Source organism: Carcharodon carcharias, chromosome 3 (genome assembly GCF_017639515.1).
Source record: "Carcharodon carcharias isolate sCarCar2 chromosome 3, sCarCar2.pri, whole genome shotgun sequence".
NCBI classification, from domain to species: domain Eukaryota; kingdom Metazoa; phylum Chordata; class Chondrichthyes; order Lamniformes; family Lamnidae; genus Carcharodon; species Carcharodon carcharias.
The window spans coordinates 205,324,983-205,336,991 of record NC_054469.1 but is presented as its reverse complement, the minus strand read 5'-3'; the positions used below and the strand labels follow the sequence as shown (position 1 = coordinate 205,336,991).

Sequence of the window (12,009 nt, the reverse complement as noted above, 5' to 3'; positions counted from 1 at the left end):
GCCCCCACACACCACTAACTTCCCGAACCCCCATGGGACCTCCCCAAACCCTCCACTACCCCCCATGACGCCCCCCCCCAAGGGACTCCTTCCACCTCCCAACGACACCTGCCATCTCCCACAGGACTCCTCCCACCCTCCCACTACCCACTGACACCCCCCATGGGAGTCCCCCCAACCCCCCACTCACACTCTCCCACTACCGCCCCCCCATGGGAATCCCCCATCTCCCATTAGCCCCTTGACCCTCCAAGGGACTCCACAACCTGCACTACGCTCTCCAGACTACCCTCGACTCTGACTGGACCCCTCTCCTCCCACAGCCCAACCCACTGACCTGACCTGACCCATCCGCCACCTTGGTCTGACCTGACCTGACCTGAATCAACCCCTCCACCGAGTCTGACCCAACCCAAGGCTTGACCCAGACTGACCTGACCACCCTCCCTCCAAGCCCAACAACCCCCTCAGGCTCAACCTGACCCTGCCCAACCCTGCCTCCCCCCATCCCCCTAGGCCCTACCGGACAATCCCCACCCCCAGTCTAAGTCCTACCACTTAACTTCTCCCTGGCTTGTCAAAGTCTCTGGACCTTTAAACTTACCTGCTTTATGGCAGCTAGTGCCGTAAAAAAGGGGGTATGGCTTACTTACCTTTGACTGAGCTGCTCGTAGGCCTTAGGAACCCACTGTGCTACACAAATCTCACCCTGCCTGAGTCGGGAGGCCAGGCAAGATAGGAGCGGCTGGATTTCAAGGCAAGTATTTACAAGTGGAGTGGTAAGCTGACTCAATTGCTACTGCCCAGAAATTAAGGACCATTTTCTTGTCATTGTCACATTGCTGTTAGTGGAGATGTTAGTGTGCAAATTGGCTGCCCTGTTTCCTATTCCAACAACGGCCACCAATGTTCCTCTAAACCATGCAGATTCCTATGCAGGTCGCGCATATAGAATCCTAGAATGGTTACAACATAGGAGATGGCCATTTGGCCTATCAATCTTATACTGGCTTTCTGCAAGCGGAATTCTGTTCTCCACCCTTTCCCTGTAGCTCTGCAATTTTTCTTGCTTTAAGTACTTATCAAATTCTGTTTTGCAAACCTCATTTGTGTCTGCCTCCACCACAACCTCAGATAGGGCATTCCAGATCCTAACCGCTTGCTGTTTCAAAAGGTATTTCCTCATGTCACTGCTGGCTCTTTTGCCAATCATCTTATATCAGTGTCCTCGGGTCCGCAACTCTTCTACCAATGGAAACATTGTCCCTATCTGCTCTGGCCAGAAACTCATTATTTTGATCACCTCTACCAAATCACTTCTTAACCTTCTCTCTTCTCCACCTCCTGCAATCTCTTCATGTAACTGAAATCCCACATACCTAGAACCATTCCTGTAAATCTTTTCTGCACCCTCTCTAAGGCCTTCACATATTTTCTAAAGTTTTTCAATACTTAAGATGAGGCTAACCAGTATTTTATACAGGTCCATCATAACTCCCTTGCTTTTGTACTCTTTACCTCTACTTAAAAAGCCCAGAGTCCCCTATGCCACTTTAACCACTTTCTCAACCTTCCCTGCCACCTTCAACTATTTGTGGGGCAAAATACCCCCAGGCCTCTCTGTTCCTTCACTCTCTTTAGAATTGTGTCCTTTATTTTATATTGCCTCTCCTCATTCCCCTACCACTAATTTACCATTTCACATTTCTCTGCACTAAATTTCATCTGCCACGTGTCCGTTCATTCCCTTAGCATGTTTATGTCCTCTTGAAGTTTATCACTATTTTACTCACAGTTCACAATACTTCCAAATTTTGTGTCATCTGCAAATTTTGAAAATGTGCCCTGCACACCAAGCTTGGGTCATTAACATATCTCAAGAAAAGCAGTGGTCCGAGTACCACTGTCTGCAGAATCCCACAGTATACCTACCTCCAGTCTGGGGAAAAAAACCCACTACTCTGTTTCCTGTCACTCAGCCAAAATTGTACCCACGTTGTCACTTTTCCTGTTATTCCATGGCATTCAACTTTACTGACAAGTATATTATGTGATACTATATCAAATGCCTTTTGGAAGTCCACATACACTACATTATCCTCATTAGCTTCATCAACTCTCTCTGTTATCTCATCAAAACACTCAATCAAGTTGGTTGAACATGATTTGCCTTTAAAAAATATCCAGGCCGGCTTTGCCTAATTAAGCTGCACTTGTCCAAGTGACTGTTGATTTTGTCCCTGATTAACATCTCTAAAAGCTTTCCCAGACCTGCGGTCAAAATGACTAGCCTACAGTTGCTGGGCTTATCCTTACACCCTTTTTAAACATGGGTATATCATTTTCAATTCTCCAGTCCTTTGGCACTATGCCTGTATAAAAGGAAGATTGAAGGATTATGGCCAGTTCCTCTGCAACTTCCACCATTAATTCCCTCAGCATCCTAGGGTGCATCTCATCTGGTGATATATCAACTTTTATCAACCAGCATTTCTAATACCTCCTTTTTATGAATGTTTATCCCATTCAAGTGTCTTAACTACCTCCTCTTTCATTATTGCTTGGGAAGCATATTCTTTGGTAAAGACATGCGCAAAGTATTCATTTAGTACCATAGTCATGCCCTCTGTCTCCATGCGTAAAATACCTTTTTGGTCCCTAACAGGCCCCATCCCTCCTCTCATAGCACTTTTTTTTTTACTAGTTGTGCTTATAGATGATTTTTTGGATTCCCTTTTCTGCTAGATGTCAATCTTTTCACATACTTCCTCTTTGACTCTCTGATTTTCTTTTATACTTCCTCTCTTAACTTTCTACACTCAATCTGGTTCTCACTTATGTTATTAACCTAACATTTGTTTCATCTTAATCTCTATCTCTTTCGTCATCCAGGGAGCTCTGGCTTAACTTGCCCTGACTTTCAGGTTCATGGAAATGTACCTGAACTATCTCCTCTTTAAAGGCAGCTCATTGTTCTGTTATAGTTTTGTTGGCTTATCTATGATTCCAATTTAACCGGGGCAGATCTGTTCTCATCCCAATGACATTGGCCCTTCTCCAATCTAATATTTTTACTCTAGATTGCTCCTTGTCCTTTTCCATGGCCAACCTAAACCTTTTGATAGTGTGATCACTATTCCTAAAAGTTCCCTAACTGGCATTTGATCCACCTCCTTCCCCAGAACCAGATCCAGCAATGCCTCCTTTCTCATTAGACTGAAAACATACTGATGAAGAAAATTCTCTTGAACTTCCCCCTCTCTACCCATTACACTATTACTACCCCAGAATAAGAATAATTAAAGTCCTCAATTATTATTACCCTATAGTTTTTGCACATGTAATTTCCCTGCAAATTTGCTCTTCTATAACTTTCTGAATAGTTGGTGTCCTACAAATTACACCCAGTAGTAGCTTGGCCTAAATAGCCAAGTGGTTATGGTACTGGGCTTGTAACCCCAAGATCAAGAGTTCAAATCTCACAATGGCAAACTATGAAACAATGTAACTTCATCTGAATAGGAACAGAAGGAAATGTGTCTGTACTCAAAAGAGTTACACCCAGTAGTATAATGACACCTCTATTTTTCTTAACTAAATAGATTCTGTCCTTGAACCCCTCCAGAACATCCTTTCTCTCCAGCACTGTAATATTCTGCTTAATCATTGCAGCCATCCCTCCTCTTTTCTTTCCCTCCCTATCTTTCCTGAACATTTTTTATTCTTTGATAGGATATGACTGTCACTGGCAAGGCCAGCATTTGTTGCCTTGTATCCAGGAAAATTTAGTACCAAGTCCTGCCCTTCCTTGAGCCTTCACTGGCCCCTTTAAGTTAACGCACATGTCTGACTGGGCAAAAAACTTGAAGGGGTCATGCACTTAAATTACCAATGGAGTCCAAAAAGCTGATATTTATAATTCAAGTAATACTTAATTGGCTGCATATTATTAAATTTGATTGTGTTTGAGCCCAAAGTCAATTGATTGTGAAGATAGGGTGAATCACTGTTACAAAGTACCATCACTCAAATTATTTTAGGATCATAGGTTGTATTAAATGCATTACATTTTTAAAGGTTAATGTGAAAGTATTAACACGTGCAAAGGGAAAAGAGAAATTAAACATAATGTAACAAGGAATGAAGAAAAGAATGGAAGAAAAGTGAAAGTCTCTTGTAAAATGAGTTAATTACTAGGAAGGGATTATACTTTCCTGTGCTTGTTTACTTGCAGTTGCTCTTTCTGCAATGCGAAGAGGAGGGTGAGGGCAGCCTCTCGGAGGTTGGGTGATAGTTTCAGGAGGTGGTTGGCTGTTTCCTGGTTGAATTCGAGCTGGTGGCTCTGCTGGGGTCATTTGATTCACACTTGGGGCGCTCGGTTATCTGGCCAGCCCTGGCAGTGCCGGCCGGTCGGTCAGACCCGATCCTCCGGAGCATTCGCTGCCTCTTCCCAAGCCGAGGCTGTGAGGTGAGAGCAGGGGAAAGAGTCGGGGGAAGTTTGGTTGGGGTTGGGGTTGGGGTGAGAGTGTGTGTCGGTGGCCGAGGTGAAAGCCCGAGCCCTGCCTTGAACAGCGGACTGTGAGAGGGAGGTTTCTGCCTCATCTCCCTGGCTGCGGACTGCACATTCTGCATAGCTGCTACTTTTCATCAACGTGTTATTTTGTTTAAAGTGGCAGCTCGGAAACATCTGGGAAAAATGAGATGGCCACAAGCAAGCAAGCAAGCGAGCGGGTGGGGGAGAGGGGGGTGGGGGGCGCACAAGGGGTCTGGGAGTATCAGGGCTGGGAGGGGAACGGGTAGAAACGGCCCTGGGGTGGACGAGGGGTACAGCTCTGAGGCAGGGGGCACAAGAAGGTTGGGAGGAACCCTGGGGAGATGAGCACAAGGGGCTTGGGGGTGGGTCAAAACGGGTCCAAAGGGGATGGAAGGGATCTGAGGGGGGTACAAGGGGTCTATGAGGGAAATGGGGCCGGGGGAATGCGGGGAGAGCATCCTGTAGGGATGACTGGGAAGGAAAGAGCGCCCGGGGGAGGGGGGGTGGTGAATGGTGAGGGGGGAAAGCACTGAGGTGGGTGAATGGTGAGGGGGGAAAGCACTGAGGTGGGTGAATGGTGAGGGGCGAAAGCACTGAGGTGGGTGAATGGTGAGGGGGGAAAGCACTGAGGTGGGTGAATGGTGAGGGGAGAAAGCACTGAGGTGGGTGAATGGTGAGGGGAGAAAGCACTGAGGTGGGTGAATGGTGAGGGGGGAAAGCACTGAGGTGGGTGAATGGTGAGGGGGGGAAAGCACTGAGGTGGGTGAATGGTGAGGGGGGAAAGCACTGAGGTGGGTGAATGGTGAGGGGAGAAAGCACTGAGGTGGGTGAATGGTGAGGGGGGAAAGCACTGAGGTGGGTGAATGGTGAGGGGAGAAAGCACTGAGGTGGGTGAATGGTGAGGGGGGAAAGCACTGAGGTGGGTGAATGGTGAGGGGGGAAAGCACTGAGGTGGGTGAATGGTGAGGGGAGAAAGCACTGAGGTGGGTGAATGGTGAGGGGGGAAAGCACTGAGGTGGGTGAATGGTGAGGGGAGAAAGCACTGAGGTGGGTGAATGGTGAGGGGGGAAAGCACTGAGGTGGGTGAATGGTGAGGGGAGAAAGCCCTGAGGGGGTGAATGGTGATGGCAGAGGGAACAGTGGAGAATGAATAGTGAGGGGAAAAAGCCCTGAGGGGGATGAATGTTGAGGTCAGAGGGAACAGTGGGGAATGAATAGTGAGGGGAGAAAGCCCTGAGGGGGTGAATGGTGAGGGCAGAGGGAACAGTGGGGAATGAATAGTGAGGGGAAAAAGCCCTGAGGGGGCTGAATGTTGAGGTCAGAGGGAACAGTGCGGAATGAATAGTGAGGGGAGAAAGCCCTGAGGGGGTGAATGGTGAGGGCAGAGGGAACAGGGGGGAATGAATAGTGAGGGGAGAAAGCCCTGAGGGGGTGAATGGTGAGGGCAGAGGGAACAGTGGGGAATGAATAGTGAGGGGAGAAAGCCCTGAGGGGGTGAATGGTGAGGGCAGAGGGAACAGTGGGGAATGAATAGTGAGGGGAGAAAGCCCTGAGGGGGTGAATGGTGAGGGCAGAAGGAACAGTGGGGAATGAATAGTGAGGGGAAAAAGCCCTGAGGGGGATGAATGTTGAGGTCAGAGGGAACAGTGGGGAATGAATAGTGAGTGGAGGAAGCCCTGAGGTGGTGAATGGTGAGGGCAGATGGAACAGCGGGGAATCAATAGTGAGGGGAGAAAGCCCTGAGGGGGGTGAATGGTGAGGTCAGATGGAACAGTGGGGAATGCTGAATTGTGGGATCTTGCTTTGTGCAATTTGGCTGCTGCATTCCTTACATTGGGATGAAACCTTTGGCTGTAAAGTGTTTTGATGTCTTGAGGTTGTGAAAGACACAGTGCAAAGCTTCCCTTTATACAAACACCTTGATGTTAATACTTGATCATGCACAACATAAAATTATCAGAAAGCCAAGCATGATCTTTTTTAAAAATTAAAAAAGTAAAGCTCAGGATTAAGATAATCAGATTTTAAGTTACAGCCCAAAAGGAACATGAGAGAAGCAGATTTGTTGCTGACATAAAGCAAGTTGTAGATGTAAAAGGTAAATGTGGTGTGATAATAGTCAAGGCCTGCATTTCCAATGCACAATCTTCAAGCTCGCCCATGTTTATAGGGCAAAATAGGAGACAAACCAAATACTCCTTTCACTTGAGTCTCAAGAGCTCAATGTCAATAATCAAAATAGCATTAGGTGGCCAGTAGCTCCATAAGCATAGTCGGACATGCACGTCCGTTTTGCTCTGTTCCTGGATATTGATATGCCTGGATCATTGCTGAGAGGCCAGTCCAATTACCTCCTTGTAACTGAACTTAGTGGACATGTTAAAAGACCTTAAAAGTTAAACATAGTGTGGAATGCAATGATGTATAAGCTAGATAGAAGAGTGGTGAGTTTCTCTCCTTGGGGCATTTCAGTGAACTGACTGGGTTTTGCTGCAATCCAGAAACTTTCATGCAAATTCCACAGATTAGCAGATTTAATTTAGTTTCACAATTTGCCAAGATGATGTTTGAATTTTTGACTTCTGGATCACTAGCCCTGTGTGATTAGCTCATAGCCACCAAAGCTATGAAAAGCATAGATAAACATTTCCACCTGCACACAGCTAAACCACCTGTCTGCACTGTACAATTGAAGGAAAGTTAACTTAAAAGTAGCTGCAGAGGTTATCCTTTAATATGCATCACTGAAAGTCGGTAATCAAGAGATTTTTACAGTTTGAGTCAGTCTGTTATGAATTAACTCGGTCAAAGATGAAGAAGAGAAGCAGCTTCTCAAGACATTGCATAGTTAACAGTGTGAGGTAATTCCACAGGAAATGCAATCCTTCACATTTAGGCTATTGCCTAATCAGAGGAGTGGAATGTGTTTCCAGTAGCAAGTGGTCTTCTCATACATTACTAGAATTGTTGGTGTATGTTATTCCTTTTGAAGCATAGATATATTCACTTAAAAGGGAAATGGACATTTATGTGGGTCTCATCGAATGTCTATAGCAGATGTTAGTTTTTATTCTTGGATGTTGGATATATACTCATGTTGAAGTGACAGCACAAAAATGGGTTATTCATCAATAACTTGCATTTATATAGCATCTTTAACATAGGGTAGAATTTTCAGGTTGGTGGGCCGGGGGGGTGGCCGGGAAACAGACCGCGGACCGCTGATGGCGATCAGCCTCTGACCGCAATTTCACACTGGCCGGCCAATTAATGGCCAGCCAGCATGAAAGGTACGCTGAAAGGCTTAGCACTACCGGGGTGGGGGCGGGAGGAGGGCGAGCGCTGAAGTCAGCGCAGGGCGCGGGGGAGTGTGGAATGAAAGCTCCCTGAAGGCAGAGAGCTGCCTCAGGGAGCTGATGAATTTAAAATCAATAAAAGCAGAATTTAAAATCTGGAAAAAATGTCCACACATAGGATAAGTCACCTCAGCATGCAGATGCTGTAAACTCATTTTAATCTTTTTAAAAATTAATCTTGGAAACCTCATCCTGCCCTTGGATGAGGTTTCCTCAAAAGGCAAAGGTCACCTGGCCGATTCGCCCGCCTGCCAACTATAGGTTGGACGGTGAACGGAAAATCGCCATTGATTGCTAGTTAAATGGCCTTAATAGGCCTCTTAATTGTCAGCTGGCGCGCTGCCGACTCTTGCGCACGCCCGCCGACTGAAGTATCACGTGAGTGTGCGATGATATCATGATGCTTGCCTGACGTCATTGTGCGCTATTTCATGCTCGATCGTGTCAGGCGCCTGCCCACACGCCGAGCAAAAAATTCTACCCATAGTAAAACATCCCAAGGCCCAAGCGATTTATGCCAATGCGTATGCTTCAAAGAGCCTATTATCACTTTGATTCATCTAATCCTATCACCATATCCTTCTATTTCTTTCTCCCTCATGTACTGATCTGGCTTCCCTTTATATGCACTCATGTGTGTTTGCAATGTATGTTTGGAAGTTCCAGGTTCTAACCACTATATGGGTAAAGAAGTTTCTGCTGAATTCCTCATTAGATTTTTCATATAACTATCTTATATTTATGACTCCTAGTTTTGAACTCCCCCAAAAGTGGAAACATAATCTCTACAACTACCCTATCAAACCTCTATAATTTTGAAGACTACTTTCAGGTACTCCTTTGCCTTCTCTTTTCCCTGCCCCTTCAGTCTTTGCTGATGGTTATAACTTTTCTGTTCATGTATCACAGTTGTAAATCTCTTTTGCATCTTATCCAGTAACTCCATATTCTTTTTGTACTATGGAGACTAGAACTGTGCACACACTTGAAAAGCAAAAATTTGCAGGGCTGTAGGGAAGAGTAGGGGAATGGGATTAATTGGATAGCTTTTTCAAAGAGCCAGCACAGGTATGATGGGCTGTATGGCCTCCTTTTGTGCATTATGATTCTATTGAGTTCCTCACTTGCTTCTGGAACTCTCAGACAGTGGATCCAAAATTCCACAGGCCTGGAACCTTGAACGTTTTGGAGCAACACTTACAGTGTTGGTAACAGTGAAATAATGGAGAGAAACGTGATGAAAATAGACCCTCTACCTGTACCTGGTAGAGATACTCCCTTTCTATTAGCACTGTGAGAGTATCTACACCACATGGATTACAGTGGTTCAAGAAGCAGGTTCATAAGCAGGGAGGGATGATGAATGTTAGCTATGCCCACACCTAAAGAACAAATTTTTAAAAAGCTGAAGGCAGCAGAACATGATACACTGAGTGGACTGAAACCTTCAGATGCTCTACACATTCCACTGCTAATGCACTATGACCTGAAGGGTACACTACTACATATGCTTTGATCATGCCCCTGCATTCAGCCATTTTGTGCAGCACTTGGCCCCAGCGAGCCTTGCAGTCTGTATTCACTGGTCTATGAACTGAAGAGTATCTTTATCCTTCCTTAACATATAGTCTGGTGCAAACTGTCACTGGTGTCTGCAGGAAGATATATCACTTCCCCATTTATTGTGGCAAAAAACATGTCTGACCCTCTATAACTAGATGCATGCAAGATCTAAAGGAGATAAGTCAGTCAGAGGATTGCTACTGGCCACAATGTGTCAGGTGCCTCCAAATTTCCCCCCCAAAAAGATGAGAGTGAGACCACAAATTTATCATCTGCTTGCATTAGCCCACAAAGAGCATATTTAATGCAGCCAGAGCCATAAGGAACTATCATCAAATTATCTTGTTCCCCAAAACAGTGCATTGTTCCTAGAGTGTGTACAACCAAACTGACAACTCCATCTCTGTCACTGCAGCTATACTCAAGAGGCTTAACACCATTCAGGGCAAAGCAGCTTGCTTGATCAGCAATCTATCCACCACCTTCTTTCACCAGAGGCACACTATGATTGTATTGTGTAACATCTACAGGATGCACTGCAGCAGCCCACCAAGGTGTCTTCTACAGCACCTCCCAATCCGCAATCTCCATCATCTACATGGACAAAGGCAGCATAGTGCATAGGAAAACCAACACTTTAACATTCCCTCTCCAATTCAGACACCATTCTGACTTGGGCATATTATCATCGTTTCCTTATTGTCACCGGGTTAAAATTCTGGAACTCCTTAAAAGCAATTTAGGAACCTTCACCTTCACCATACAAACTGCAGTAATTCAACAAGACGACCTACCAGCACCTTCTCAAGGGCAACTAGGAATGGCAATAAATGCAACCGTCCATTCTTGCATTACAACAGTGACAACATTTCAAAAATACCAACTGGCTGCAAAGTGCATTGGGACTCCAGTGGTCATGAAAAGTGCTATATAAGTGCAAGTCTTTCTAAATTTTCATAGTCTGTGAATGAATTTCAAAAACATTTGCCTGCAGATACCACATGACAAAACTGCATGGTGATTTTAACAAATATATTCATGCATTCTTTTGTAAAAAGAAATGTTTGTCACTGGACTATGACAGCACTAAGATGCAAGAATGAAGGTAGTAAATGTACATTTTATTTTTCATATATATGTGCATCTTTCTTTCATGAAAGGAAAAACATGTAAATTAATGTTTAAGACATTTTTGTTTCCTTAAGACATTTTCTGCAGAACTGAGAAATATAAAACCTTAATTGTGCAGAATTCCATGTTTGATGACAAATGAAAGAATTCTATATAACCATACATCTGTCTATGAAGTGGTCAGAAATCTGCATAAATTTGCAATAGAAGAGTAAAGGATTTGATCACAATTATTTTGCGTCTGTGTGAAGGGTGTGGAATGCTACATTAATCCCTGGCTTCCTGTAAAATAAAGCAGATATATTCTCACTTGACAACTGCGTCATCGGAGCTCCAGAAATGCATACCGTAGGTTTTGCTTGCAGTTTTTCTGGCAGGCACCCATACTTTACTGGGCATTGCTACAAGCCAGCCTCATTTCCCGTATGTGGCTGCAAGAGTCATACTGTAGTCAGGCAGAAGAACAAGACAGATAGATACAAGTGTATGTCGCTGGGACTCTGGTACGTGACTGCTTATTGAAAATGCTGTGCAAGTATAGGAGCTTATTGTAAATGATGTCAGTTGGTACAATATACGCTCCTCGAATTTTTAATTGGAGATTTCTGTATTAATGTAAATCAGGTTTATGTAGGTGTAGCTTATTCACTCTGGAATAAAATGTTGTGCAAGAAGTTTTGAAATGATTGTTAGAGAGGTATGCCTCCATTGTGGCAGATTTTTGACATTTGAGTTGGAGTGTCATCTGCATTATTGGGGGAGGGGATGGGAAGAGGTGCTTCCCTCCCCAGGGGCTGTGGGGGAAATCGGAGGGTGAAATAATAACTGGCTAAGGGACAGGAAAGTCTGCCTTGTAACGTGTATGATCTCTGGAGTCTGATACAAGGAGACTTCAAACTCCTTCAGCCCTACAATCCTCTGTGAATTCAGCGTTCCTCCAATTCTAGCCTCTTGTACATTTCTACCACTACCTTCACTCCACCACTGGTGGACTTGCCTTCAGCTGCTTGGACCCTAAGCTCTGGAATTCCCTCCATAAATCTCTCTTTCTCTCTCTCTCTCTATCCATACTTAATACATTGATGCTTGCAACCTGACCAAGCTTTTGCTTCCCTGCCTTACCAGTGACTTGGTATAAAATTTTTGTCTTGACGCTTCTGTGATTTTACTCCTACTTTAAAGGAACCATATAAATACAAGTTGTTATTGTTGAAAGAAAGTTTAATTTAAAAAATTTCTCGGAACGTGTCTGTTGCTGGCAGAGCTGGCATTTGTTGTCCATCGGTAGCTGTCCTGTGAAAGTGATGGCGACCCTCTTTTTGAACCTCTGCCGTCAATGTGGTTATTCTATGTAGCGATTTAATGGAACTGAGTGGCTGGCTGGGATACTTCAGAGAGCAGTTAAAGGTCAACAACATTGGTATG

The 12,009-nt window shown here is 44.8% G+C and overlaps 1 protein-coding gene across 2 annotated transcripts in view; it reads left to right on the top strand.

Moving 5' to 3' along the window:
• Positions 1-4,278: 4,278 nt before the first annotated feature.
• The window catches only part of nod1 (nucleotide-binding oligomerization domain containing 1), a 63,452-nt gene continuing 55,721 nt past the window's right edge, over positions 4,279-12,009 (top strand). Inside the window, exon 1 of one of the 2 annotated variants that reach the window (XM_041184910.1) lies at positions 4,279-4,468. The gene's annotated coding sequence lies outside the window, so the exon portion shown is untranslated. Of the gene's footprint in view, positions 4,469-11,000; positions 11,088-12,009 lie in introns of those variants that run through there. The other variant, XM_041184908.1, reaches the window with a different exon arrangement.